General features: G+C 48.5%; 1 protein-coding gene across 1 annotated transcript in view; it reads right to left on the bottom strand.

The window, feature by feature from the left end:
* The window catches only part of sema6cb (semaphorin 6Cb), a gene marked incomplete in the record, with an annotated part of 122,742 nt that extends 109,915 nt beyond the window's left edge, over nt 1–12,827 (bottom strand). Inside the window, 1 exon segment of the mRNA XM_030370203.1 lies at nt 12,594–12,827.
* Between the last annotated feature and the right edge of the window lie 563 nt (nt 12,828–13,390).

Genomic DNA, 13,390 nt, shown 5'->3' with positions numbered 1-13,390 from the left:
GACAGATCAAGCCCCACGGAGCCGGATCTAGAGGAGGACTCAGAGAGAGGATCATCTGGGCTAACGCTAACGCTAACAGCTACGCTAGGCTGGCCGACACTTCAAAACCATTATGGAGGCCAACGGCTAAGCATGGCTAGTGACAAACACTTCCAAAACACATTGAAAAAAATAAAACAAGTCGGAAAACTCAAGCTCTGTGGTAAGAGAATTAAGGGCTAGAGAGGCTCGAATTCGTTATCGTTCGGATTGTCCATACTGTAACAAATGGGTGTTATTTTTTTTATCATCCTTTTTTTTTTTTTAACACTTACGGGGCTAACGATGCTAGGTTAATTTGTGGTTTGTTACTGTGTGGTGGATAAGGGCAATCATTTGATCATTAATTGTTTTAAGGAAAGCATTTATTTTATTTTACTCTCATTCTTATTTTACCGTAAGAGTGACATCGTGAGAGAAAAGGATAAAGGGAGAGAAGCTGTTCAGGAACATATCCTGATCACTCTTTGTTGTTGTTAGAGCTAGCCAGGGGGTAGGAGCACAAGGTCATGAAACCAGCTGGAAAATATTAGGCCAGAATCAATTAACCATGAGGATACTCGTGACCTCAACATCATAACCATGTTAACCATTAACAGTGATATTTTTGATCATTGACCTTCTTCTTACTAAGCATTAACTATTCATCACATGAAAGAATTGGGAGAAAATATGAACGTTGGACAATTGCCTTTCTCCCCCAATATCTGCACATCAGCCCATCTTTATTCATAACCTATACTTGTTGTAAAAGATGGATTCCTTGCATACAGTACAGAGAACAACACAGTGGATATAAAATATCTTTCCAACAGATACAAGCTGAACACAACTGCAAAAGAAACTGTGTCCAATGCACTTGCTCTGAAAAAGGTCTCTGCAAAGACAGAGCAAAGAGTACTGGAAAAGGTTTGGTGCTGCTCAGGCAGCACAAAAACGGATAAGGATGATGATGATAACCATGAAGATGAAGCTGAAGACGAAGAAGAAGAACTAGCCAGCTGAAAGCCCGGCCTGGGGAGCACAGCGTCCCGGGTTCAGGCCTGGTGGAATGCTGCAGCGATTGTGGCATTTCAGAGTTTCTGGAGGAGACAGGAGACATTTAAATGGCAGAATGCCAGAGCAGTCACCGCTCAAAGGACTTTTTTTTCCCATAATTGCTGCTTTCCCCGGGAAGCACACCACAACTTGTGAGCTCTCACAAGGAGAAGACGGTGCTTTCACATCGCTCCTCTCGGGATGCCTCTCCCCCTGCACAATAACCCTGCAGAGTTGCATGCAAATGAGTCAAAAAAACAACTGTCAATATTATTCACCACTGGCCCACGACCCAGGGTGTTTAACCATGGAGTCATTGAACATGGACGCTGTTGTCCTCTGAGACTCACAACGGTTTCAGTTACCCGCAGGCAAGGGAAAGGGTTGTGGATGCTCATGTCTCAAGGATGTCCGTAGGCTGCGGCTGTCGGGGGATTGAACCCAGGGTCTCCTGAATGGAACACCCCCCGAACCAAGACACTACTCTACACCCACGCTTCCCTTTAATTCACTATCCAGATGACTCAGTCAGAACCCTGCATTGCATGTTATAGAGAACCCTGCTGAACTACACAGCGGTGGACAGGGTCCTGTGTGTGTGTGTGTGTGTGTGTGTGTGTGTGTGTGTGTGTGTGTGTGTGTGTGTGTGTGTGTGTGTGTGTGTGTGTGTGTGTGTGTGTGTGTGTATATGTGTGTATATGTGTGTGTGTGTGTGTGTGTGGGACCCCTCCACCGCCCAGCGGTGCTCATCTGGCCAGCAGACACCGCCCCCACTCGGAGGGGGGGGGGGGGGGGGGGGCTCAGCTGTCTGGTGCGGGGTAAAGGGAAAACATGTGGTGGTGTGTCTCGTTTCAACGGGGGGGGGGGGGGGGTCTGCGAAAGTGAAAACACAGCCAGCGCATGGAAGAGCGACGGCGGCGAAGTGTGCATGTACTGAGTGTGTTCTGACCGTGGGGGTCTCTAGCCCCCCGCCCCCTCCAACCCCCTCCTACTCCTCTCTAGAACATTCCCTCCACTCTCCATTATCTCCACTTAACTTTCTTTACCGCGACGGCCGCCGGCTGCAAAGAGAATCAATCAGGATTCAGGTCGTGACACGGACCCCCGTCCCCCCCTTCCCCTGGACTCCTGACCTCTGACCCTGACCAGTGTTCGCCCCTACAGAGCGTGACAGGGATTTCTCTGCGCTGCGTGTCCGACGTTAACACAGTCCTCATGTCAGCGGCTGCGGTGGAGCGGGGGGGGGGGGGGGGGGGGGGGGGGGGGGGGGTACACAGGGTTACCCCTGTCTAATAATCAATCACTCCATCACAGTTCAAGGTGGGCGACCCCGCAGACCCCACCCCCTTGCCCAACCCCCTCTCCAAAAAAGGGGGGGGGGGGGGGGTGGCATCGGGAAGCTCTGCCTGTTTAATGTCCAACCACCCTTTTCCCGCCAACTGGGACAGAGGTCTGGCGTATCTGAGTTTCAGCGTGTATCTCAGCCGTTCAGCTAATTCATTCATTCTGCATCTCCTTACCCCGCAGTATCAAGTCTGGCTGACCAGGGAGCCTGGTTTATAGCGGCGGGGTGGGGGGGGGGGGGTGAATTAGCATAGCATAATTACACTTGGGAAGGTTCCAGTTTGCAGCGCGGCAGTGCACTATCGCACTGACGTAGCCCTTAATTTGCCATTGTGTTGGCCGTCCAGCTTCCGGTCGCGCTATGATATTTGAGATTAATGCTGAATTGCGGAGTGTTGGTTTAACTGATGGAGCGCGGCATAGGGGGAGAGCCAGGGTCCTGTACGTGGGCGGGGGGGTCTGATAAGTGGGCCATAGCTGGCTCTCCCCCACCTCAACCTCCCCCCCCAGGGGGTATTATCATGGTAATCAAACAGGGAAGAGGACGACAAACCTTCCCCTGAAACAATAATGGGAACACGCTACGAGTCCAAGCCCAGAATGGAGACAGAATGGAGAGAGGCATTCACCTCTGCCTGCCAGGGCAGAGAGGCATTGACAGAGGCGCTAAGTCGACTGGTTAATTAAAAAAGAACACGGGCTAATTAAAGAAACCAGATCCGAACAGCGAACGTCAACACGCTGGCTGTGACCTGTGTCACCGCCTTGTGTCCGACAGTCTCTCTCGCTCAAATTGAACAAGCAGCGGGGGGGCCGGGGACTGGCCGGTGGGAGGGGGGGGGGGGGGTAGGGGAGTGGCGGGTGGGTTTGGAGGAGTGTTCAATTGGACATGATTTCTATTAGCATCCAATGGCACTGGCGCCCTAAACGTCATTTCACACTGTGTGATGAAAACTTTTCTTTCCTCGTCTTTTTTCCTTTGCTGTTTTCCTCCTTTTATTCAATTTCTGCTACGCTGGCGGTTGCTCGGTTCTGTGCAAGAGAGTTTGAGAAAGCAATAAAAGGAATACAACTTGAGGTGGCATGATTTCAATTCAAAACTAGAGCGTGGATCGCACTTATCCAAATGATACGGGGCCCCCCGTTTGGGATACCGCATTCTGTTTACGAAGCTCCCCAGGGAAATGATTTAAAATGCCAAAAATGTGTTGCATTGTGTATGTGAGTGCGTATTGCATTTGTATGAGGACCACAAACCAACCAAAGTATGAAATTTGTTTACCATAATTCGTATGATTCGCTCACTAACGATCGTTGTCAACAGGCCTACATTTAAAATAAAACCTCATTGGGTGGAACAGAGAGGGAAGGTGACTGAATAAATAAGTGAATACACAGGCACACACACACACACACACACACACACACACACACACACACACACACACACACACACACACACACACACACACACACACACACACACACACACACAAACTTCCTCTTGCGTTATGAAAAAGTAATATTGGCGGTTGGTGCGTTGTTTATCCACAGTTGTTGCTTATGCCGTCAATCACAGGCAGAAGTCCCTGGGGGAGAAAGGGAGATGGCAGGAAGATAACGCAAGATCGCAATAAAGAAATGAGAAAACAATGAGGCAGCAGCCCACATCAGAAGAGACGCTGTGTGTGTGTGTGTGTGTGTGTGTGTGTGTGTGTGTGTGTGTGTGTGTGTGTGTGTGTGTGTGTGTGTGTGTGTGTGTGTGTGTGTGTGTGTGTGTGTGTGTGTGTGTGTGTGATGGAGGAAGTTTATGGCTCTCCTTTTGTCAAATAAAAATAGAATTAGGATATAAAAATGAAGACGCTTATAGTTGTCGGGTAAATGTCCACAACAATGTAGGCTACAACTTTCAGTACATCTATGGACAAATACTTTGCATATATGTAAAAAAATTACACATGTTCAAACATATATACTATCTATACACTATGCGTTTAGAAAATAGTCTATCCCGCGCAGACAGACAGACAGACAGACAGACAGACAGACAGACAGACAGACAGACAGACAGACAGACAGACAGACAGACAGACAGACAGACAGACAGACAGACAGACAGACAGACAGACAGTCAGACACACACGTCTGAGCTGAAGTCGATTGGTAAGGAAAATGCATGGGAAGGAAAGAGGTCTGCTTTACTTATCCTGGACATGAGCCTGTGTGTCGGATTCAAATGACAACCCCCCCCCCCCCCCCTTCTGCAAGCCCCTCTCCTGGCTAACACAACCCCAAACTCTCTGCCCCCGGAGATGGTTTTAAAAATAGCCCAAATTAAATGGAAGCGGGCCCAGGGTTCTGAGGAATAGGGAAAAACAACTCCACAAGTCTCCTTCTAGACTTATCTTCCAGCGTGTCCTATCCAAACACTTGATATTCACATATGGCGACCAAAGGAAACATACACACGCACGCAAGGATTCACACCAACACACATTCCAGCAGTGCTCATTTCCATACAAGGAAAAAACCTCAAGCAAAAACATTCAACCGCAGCAATGAAATCCAATAACAGCATGCTAATACTCACAAATGGTATAGTTTGGTTGTTTTTGTGTGGAGAAGAAACATGCATCTCGAGAAGACAATCGAAATCAAAGCTTTGTCAGTGTTGAGTGCAACCTAAAAACTTGTTCAACCAAATCATATTTTGAAGCAAGCTGAGAACAGAGTCTGCCTCAGTTCATTCTTGGGGTGTACAGTAGGCTATGCAACAAACTTGTTGCTGCTGACAGGGTCAAAGCAGACTGCTATTTATGGAAAGTTTTGAAACTGGACGCAGGGTTAAGTACAGGCTAGTGTACTCCTGATTATTATACTAACATTATACAGCCGTGGTCAGGAAGAGGATTCATGGATAGGGCTTGGAATTGTTTGAATTTGACAATACCGTCTATGTAATTGCCATTTATAGTGGTGACCTGAATAAGATAAAATAATCTGTTGGGTATTTTACGGCCATTGCAAAAATGTTAATAATTTGAAATGAATAGAAAAATAATATAACAAATAACAATAGCATGATTTTTTCTTAAAATAAGTAAATTAAAACCTATACGAGATGCTAACTTAATACTCCATTTAGTAGCAAAATGTGCATTTTAATACGATGGTAGGTACCTGTTATGTGGGTACCGCTTGAACCATAGTTGCTGTCCAACCCTATTCACAGTGCTATCTTACTTGGCAATCTAACAACACAAGTAATGAATTACTCCACTACAAATTACCTCCCAATTACTTGCCACACCCTTCTGAGAGTGTGCAGAACGAAGCTAGGATTGAACGGAATACAGCATTACCGTATTCAAACTGTGACTTTGGGGAAGGTGGGAAGACGGAGGAGAAAAAAAAATCCTTATCTTAGGGTTTTAATTTCCTGCTTCATTTCACATATGAGAACCATGAAAATCTCCTTCTGATAAAGTGTCATAAGAATCGATGGGACGCGGTCGTAACTATGAATAGAATCTACAGAGAAAGGAGAGAAAACACCTTCTATCAATGCCCTCGTCCTGTAGTTGGCCTAATTGCTTCACACAGCACGTGACACCAGACAATTGCTCTTCCGCAGATCAACAGAAATCAGATCTATTTTGTTGCTTCATAATAGAAGCATCAGATATTCATGAGTCTATGTGTGTGTGTGCCCACAAGTACTCCCAATGCATTTATCAGGACGCACTGCCGGCCTCAGTAGATCTATCCTGAGGACTCACGGTGTCTGTTATTTTGAGAACAACACTCCCCCTCATACAGTCCTGGGCTTCTGGGCTCCACGCCGATGAGATTATCTTTTCCTTGTGGATTTTACTCTGCGGGTGCCAAAAACTGCGGGTGTAGCTCGGGTTACGTTCGCAGGTCCTTCAAAGGCTGCGATGCTTTTTATTTACATCCGTCGATCCCTGAAGACCCTCCCCCACCGAGCAGCAGCAGCAGCAGCAGCAGCACCTGCATCAGATCTGCACACCTAATGAAATCCCTGCCCACGCGGGGGGCACGGGGAGGAGATCTGTAAGATCTTCGTATTCAATTCAAACTTAATTTGGAAGGAGAGCAGGAATTGAATTGATTTGTCATAACAGGAAATTGAATGAGTCTTACTTTATCCATGTGGATAAATCCTATCCTCTTCGATCAGTCGACCACAGACCCCCACCGATACAGGCCCGGTTGGAGGCAGATCAATTGACAAGTCAGGGCCTTGCACCTCCTACGTTGCCTGTTGCATGGGTGGGATGGCCGTCCGTTATCACAGAGCCGGCCGGGTTTTGGAATCGGAAGTCAGGAGGGCCGAGGTGGAAGATTGGGAATTAAAGGGGGGTTGGAGGGAGGGCTTGCTGTGCTCTCTGCTTGAGCGCTCAATCAATGAGCCAAGGGGCTGGCCCTCATTATGAAGTGATAAAGCGCTCATTTGGAGCACAAACTAAAGCACCTTTAGCCGTCCACACCGGGACCCGGGAATCGATAGGTGGTGTACGGCACATTTAAAGGGACACTGGGTTCTTTAGTTAAGGCGTTTCCTCCAATTAAATGAAATAGCAGGCAGGAAGAGAGTAGTGCATTAAGATGAAACAGTTTGTTCCTGTGCTTAGCGAAGGGTGCGGGAAGAGGGGGTTAGGGTTTTGCTGATACAAGCGCAATCAAAATCATCTGGGAGTTCACATTATGCTACGGAGCAGTACGATTTTTTTTTTTTTATTAATATGCACACACTAACACACACCCACATCCTCCCTGGTTCCACTGGTCTGAAAATATGTCTCTGGGTGTAAGCAGCTCAGCAAAGATGAAGATGCAGTTAGCCATTTCTTTGTCTAGAATATGCACGAAAACACAACTTCAACTCTGCATATCCTTTCCTTTCAATCCCCTTAAGACGGGCCTCCATTCTGCCGCACATGCCATTTCCGAACGGCCCTCCAGGTAGCGAGGGAAAATCGCCTTGTTACACCAATCAAAGGATGCGTGTGTCTGTGATACTATGCAGAGAGTAGGTACCCTTTCTTTCATCTAAAAGGGCAGGCGGCGCGGCAGTGTTGATGCTCAGAGAGAGAGAGAGAGAGAGAGAGAGAGAGAGAGAGAGAGAGAGAGAGAGAGAGAGAGAGAGAGAGAGAGAGAGAGATTATGTACAAGTCTTTTCTCACACTCTCAATGGTGTACCGGTTCTCCCCTTCACACGTGTACGTGGCTATGAACAAACCCAAAGCATCGCACCATTTGCATTCCCTTGAACCAGGTCAATAAATAATTTCATATGGAACAACAAACAGATGACAAAGGAACAATGCCGCACAAATAGACCTGACAAAGACAGGGTGAAATAAAGGGTGGTAAAGTAGGGGTTGACATAACTGTGAAAGGATGTTTGTTTTTATAAGAAGTTGGAAACATCAACCTTGGCATGGTTGGTGAAGGCAATAAAAGTAATGTGACCAAACCCTGCATAATTAACGACTGCCAACCTCAATTATTATGAGGTCTTCAGATAACAGGAATCACACATATATAAAATGAATGCTTATGGCAAGTGGCCCAAAATAATATTCTCAATGCATTTTCAGCTTGGATTCCCTCTAAAATAAGTGTGGTATGTGAAGATAATCCGAGGCAGGTTAATAAGAAAGACATCCGTAGCTCCCCACTGCTCACCCAATGGCCAGCCTGCAGACCTTCAATCTGAACCACCACTATCAACACGTCCATTCACCAGGAGGGGGTCAGAGCAGCCTAGCTCTCCACAGCAGACAGCAGCCGTGCTCCGCCGGGGACACGGCTGTTTATCTACCAGGGAAACGCTAGTGATTCTCACTAGCGATTCTTCCCATTCACACTGGGAATTCAAACCAAAACGAGCAACGTTTAGCAGTAGCTAAAGCCAAAGCAAAAAACAAAAGGGCCCTTTCACGGTACCCCAGACTCCATCGCTGACCCAAATACATCAGAGCCGACGTGCAGACGTGGTGGGCTACAGGTTGTGTTAATTGCTGCAGCCTGTGTCCACCGCGCTCCACAAAGCACAAGCAGGCACTCCTCCGCTACATGCTAGCAGAGCGGGCCGCCGCCGCCAACGCCGCGGTGGGGCTGGCGGCCCCAAACACCCCCCGAGTCTGCGTTGGACGAGGGGTTAATGTTCCTGCAACAACAGCTCAGACAGGACCGCAGGAAGACAGCCAGTCTGGACTGACGGCGCGGGGTCTGTCACATGGCCAGAGTGCGGTCCCTGACAGCCCTGATGTTTGGGGTTTCGCCATCTCCTCTCACTTCCCTTCTCTCACTTTCTATCCCTTCACTGAACCCAGAGGTGTTTTTTTCCTCTTTCCCCCCCCTCTCTCTTCCTGAAATTTACACACTCATCAAGTAGGCTGTAATTTCCCATTCTGCACGAACCACGGCGAGGACCGCAGGAGGGTAGCCATCGCACGCCTGCTTCGGGTATCACCAGAAGTAATTACAAGACTGCCAAGGACTCCACCCTAATGGCACGAGATTGGTCCGATGCGGGAGAGCACTGAGTGTCGCCGCGAGACGCACGCCTGCAGAATAACCTTGATCCAGCAGGGGGGGGGGGGGGGGGGGGGGGGAACCCGGGGGAAACAGATGTAGCTTAAACTGCCGTGCGGAGAATCACAAGGGTAACGCCGTGTTCAAACCAACGCTAATATAAGGCTAATGCGGTTGACACACGAGTAGCTGAATCAGCAACAAAATAAATAAAGGCAGGAACTAAAAAACAAATAGAAAGAGCCATTCCCCCCCCCCCCCCGTGCCACTGCGGCGCTGCGCTGCCAGCTGAGCGGTATGCTCTGGCTGTGGCGGGGTCCGGCGGGGGACAGTGATGGAAGACCCCCCATCAGCTGCAGTGCAGGAGGCACACGGCCGCCTCACTTCCCCTAACTCTTCCATTTGTAACGCCCCACGCAACATGCTAATGCCGGTTCCCTGCCAGCTGCGGACCACGGGGAACGGGCCGGTCTCCGGGGGCCAAGGACCCTCTCTCTGGTCTCGGCAGATCGCCCGGACGGGGCCCGTCCCGTGTCAGGCCCCGGGGTAATGGATGATGGGGAGCCTCTGTGGTGGACGGGTGATAAGTCATTCCCAAGGGGTCCCAAACCCTTCACTGGACACAAGGCAGCAGTCAGGGGGGAGGGGCGGGAGGTTACCCTTGAATCCTTAACATCCTCCTGCTCCGCCTCCAACCCCCAGCCCCTTCCCCCCCGAGTCCCCGAACCCTTTCTCCCCCACCCCGACACCCCACCCCCTTTCTCCCTGCATTTCGTCTTTTTTCCTCCTTCAAGCTTAGCCCTCCGTTGGCTGCACAGTTGCCATGGGTAACAACCTGCTACCATCAGGTTGAAATATGAGGTGCCAGGGAGCAGAGGCTCTCTCAGGTGGCGTGGCCGAGCCGGGGCGGCATGTGTCTCCGACGGGAAGCGGAGATTAACTGTTGCTTCCTCAAGCACGGCGCCTGCCCATTCTTTAGGCACTAGCGACTGTGGCTCGCTGCAGGTACTTTAGCGCCCCGGCACTTCAGACAAATCATTGTTGTCCAGGCCCGAAGACAACAACAACAACAACAACAACAACAACAACAACACAACAACAACACAACAGCAGCAGCAGCAGCAGCAGCAGCAACAAAAGGAGCACTGTACAAAAAAAGGGAAAGCCAAAGAAAAAAGGGATGGAATACACTCGGATTTTATTGAGCTTGAAATGGGGAGGAAATGAATGTGAGTGGAGCAATTCAGCAGCTGCAACCGCCCCAACGGCTCGCCACTGTTTGGGGTTAGGGCATTAATACATCCCCGACTCACACGCCTGGACAGAGCATCCCTTCAGAGCAGACTGCGCGGGTCCCCGTAGCGATGTACCCGTACGTAATGTGTGTGGTATAATGCGCTGTGGTCGTCGGCAGAGAATGGGGACCGAGTTGTCTCCGTGTTGAAATATGAAATGGGGCATCTGAAGGTCCCACTACGGGCCCCTGGTTACGAACCCATTTCAACCACCATTACCCTGCGGACCATTAGAAAAACACCCTCATCTGCAAACACAGAGAAAAGCCATCCAATGGAACGCCCCGTCGTTTCAAGCTAAAAGTGTCTCCGTGATGGAAACTGGGAGCCTTGCATACTGGGCAATATGCGCCATTAAGCATGCTAACTGAGCAACGGAGCCATCGGAGGTGAAAATGAGCCACGCCGACGGAAAGCTATTCACAATAACGATGAGGAAAATGGACATGCTGTCCCGGTACTTGTATTCAACCCCCCCCCCCCCCCCCCCCCAGCCCACACACAGACACACACACACACGCACACACTCACTCACTCACACACACACACACACACACACACACACACACACACACACACACAACAATAGAATAATGTACAGGCCACTAAGATTCCCTAATGCACAGTGTAGGCATTAGAAAGAAAAATCATTCCACTGTTGCTTTGCATTGGTGAACATGAGAGGAGGGTTGGGCCGGGGGAGGACAGTGAGTGACTATAATGTCTGCATACATATATACCTACCCCTATGGGGAGGAAATGAAGAGAGACCGCATAAGAGTCAGGGGCAGTAACGATGACAAATGTTTTCAACCCAGTGATCGGTTAGTGCTATGAAGCCAAATTTACTTTAAACAGAAAGAGGTCCACTCGTCTGACAAGCGAGGGAATAAGGCAGCCCCCAATAGTGCGATGATTGCATGGGGTTGATGATTGACCCTATAAGCATATTTGGTACACAGACACGAGCCATAGCCACAGTGTTCCCACGTCATGACATAATGGCGGCAGGGAGCGGGGGTCAAGGCACTGTGAGCATCCTGAGAACAGCGCTGTGAGTGTGCAACACTGAGGTTGGAGAGGGCCAGGGAGAGAGTATTAACGAAAAAAAAACGCATTACCAAACCATTGGACACATCGAAATAGGAAACCATTCGTTTGCCATTGTTAGCTACAATCCAAAATGGAATGGAACAAATCTTGTCAACGAATAATTGGAACAAGCAAATGCTCGGGGATGATTATGATTCAGCCATATGGGCCTATACTACTGCCTGATGCATCTGTGTCCAGGATACTAGAGTAGCCACTGCTATCAAACTTTTTTGATTTGAAGTAACCACCCCTTCAAATATGTAATTCACACCTGTGTGGTCTACTTGATCGCGCGTGAACACGCATACGCGCGCGCACACACACACACACACACACACACACACACACACACACCCACACCCACACCCACACCCACACACACACACACACACACGGGCGCCTGCACACGCAAACCTACACACAAACACACACATACACAAGACACAACAGATTTCAGTTTGGGAGGTGATGTGGTGGAACCACGTCGGACAGGTTGGTAATAGAGAATGGCTCGCAAGTAAACTGTGCAAAATTGGAAGGGGGAAAAGGGAAATAACTGTATGTATTCTGACGGGTTAACTGTGGCCCTGGGATTGGGAGATTGTAGACACCAGTCTCTGTGGAACAAGAATCTATTGTGGTTTTATCTCCAGTTTGCGATGGACGCACGGAACAGATGTATCCTTTATTTTTCAATGACATTTTTTTTACCGGCAATATGATATATTCTGTAGTAGAAATGACAACAGAATGGTGTCACTAAACCGTTAAGTGTAAGCGTAACATTAATATGTCCTTCATCCTTGCAGCATACAAATGCGTCTTTGTGTAACGTTATTTGGGGGAAATGGGCAAATCGTGAATCAACAAACCCCACTCACACAACGTCTATCCGTGAACCGTTCCGATACGACATGATCTTTTATTCAGCACATCGTTCACTGTACCACAGCCTACTGTACATTCGCTGAGCTGCTACCCCAGGAAAAACAAAAGAATAGGGGCTACTGCGCAGAGCCCCAAGTTGCGATCCTGGACTGACGATGTATCGATAGCTCTTTAGGCTCTTTAAGGTTCGACCACGTTATTGCGTGCAATAAAAATACCCCCGAAGGAAGACAACCAACAAACTCAGGGAATTATGAGACAGGCAGTGTGTCCTAATGAACCAAGTCGCAGCAGAAAAAAAGTATCGAAGTAGTCGCAACGAGTTCTTACCTATATTATTTCCTCGCCTCTTTTCACTGCTGGGAAATATTCAGCTCCTTCTTGCACAGATGACGCTGTCGCAGAAGCGAAAAAGTCGCCTCGAAGAATAGAAAGCTTATTCGTTGTTTGTCCCCTCAAAGATGAGATTAGTATTCCCAGAGCGCTATAAACAGCAGCGAAAGAGCGCGCCGAACCACAGGCAGACGCGCGTTCTCAACTCAGACTGCAATCACAACACTTGGGCAGGAACTGGCAGCTCTATGAACACGCCCCCTCACCGTCCTATTGGTGTAGAATTTAACATTTGCGTTTGAGTCTGCCCACCATGTCTCAGTTTTCCCAAACGTTAAATCAGCCCAGCGGTGAAGGACCACTCTCTCGACTGACCAATGGGGACGTAGACATAGGTATTTAAACGGCTCCGTCACCTGACAGAGTGAAAGTTGAGAATCCAGTTCTGCATAGGAACATGGGCTAATACAGATGTCATTGGCAAGTTGTTAGTCTTCCCTTTTGAGTAAAAGAGAAAAGACAAGACTGTCTCTTATGAATGCTTAGTCAGATTGTATCCACTACAAAATGTATCTCAACTAAAACCGGTTCCTCTAGCCAAGTGAAAGGTTTAAAATAAGGGTAGGGCTATGGTGTTCACATATTAAGCCCTATACTCAAAGGGTGTTTTTGTAGGCTACAATGTTCGTAACACGATAAATAAACAAAGCAAGCAGGGCATGACCTAGGTACTGATGACGTCATACTAGGTCACAAATATCGATCAGGTCTGACTGTTTCTCCGCTGGCCCGTG

This window comes from Gadus morhua, chromosome 11, assembly GCF_902167405.1.
Source record: "Gadus morhua chromosome 11, gadMor3.0, whole genome shotgun sequence".
Classification (NCBI taxonomy): Eukaryota; Metazoa; Chordata; class Actinopteri; order Gadiformes; family Gadidae; genus Gadus; species Gadus morhua.
Note: the sequence above shows the minus strand (reverse complement) of the source record. Positions and strands in the feature narration are given on the sequence as shown.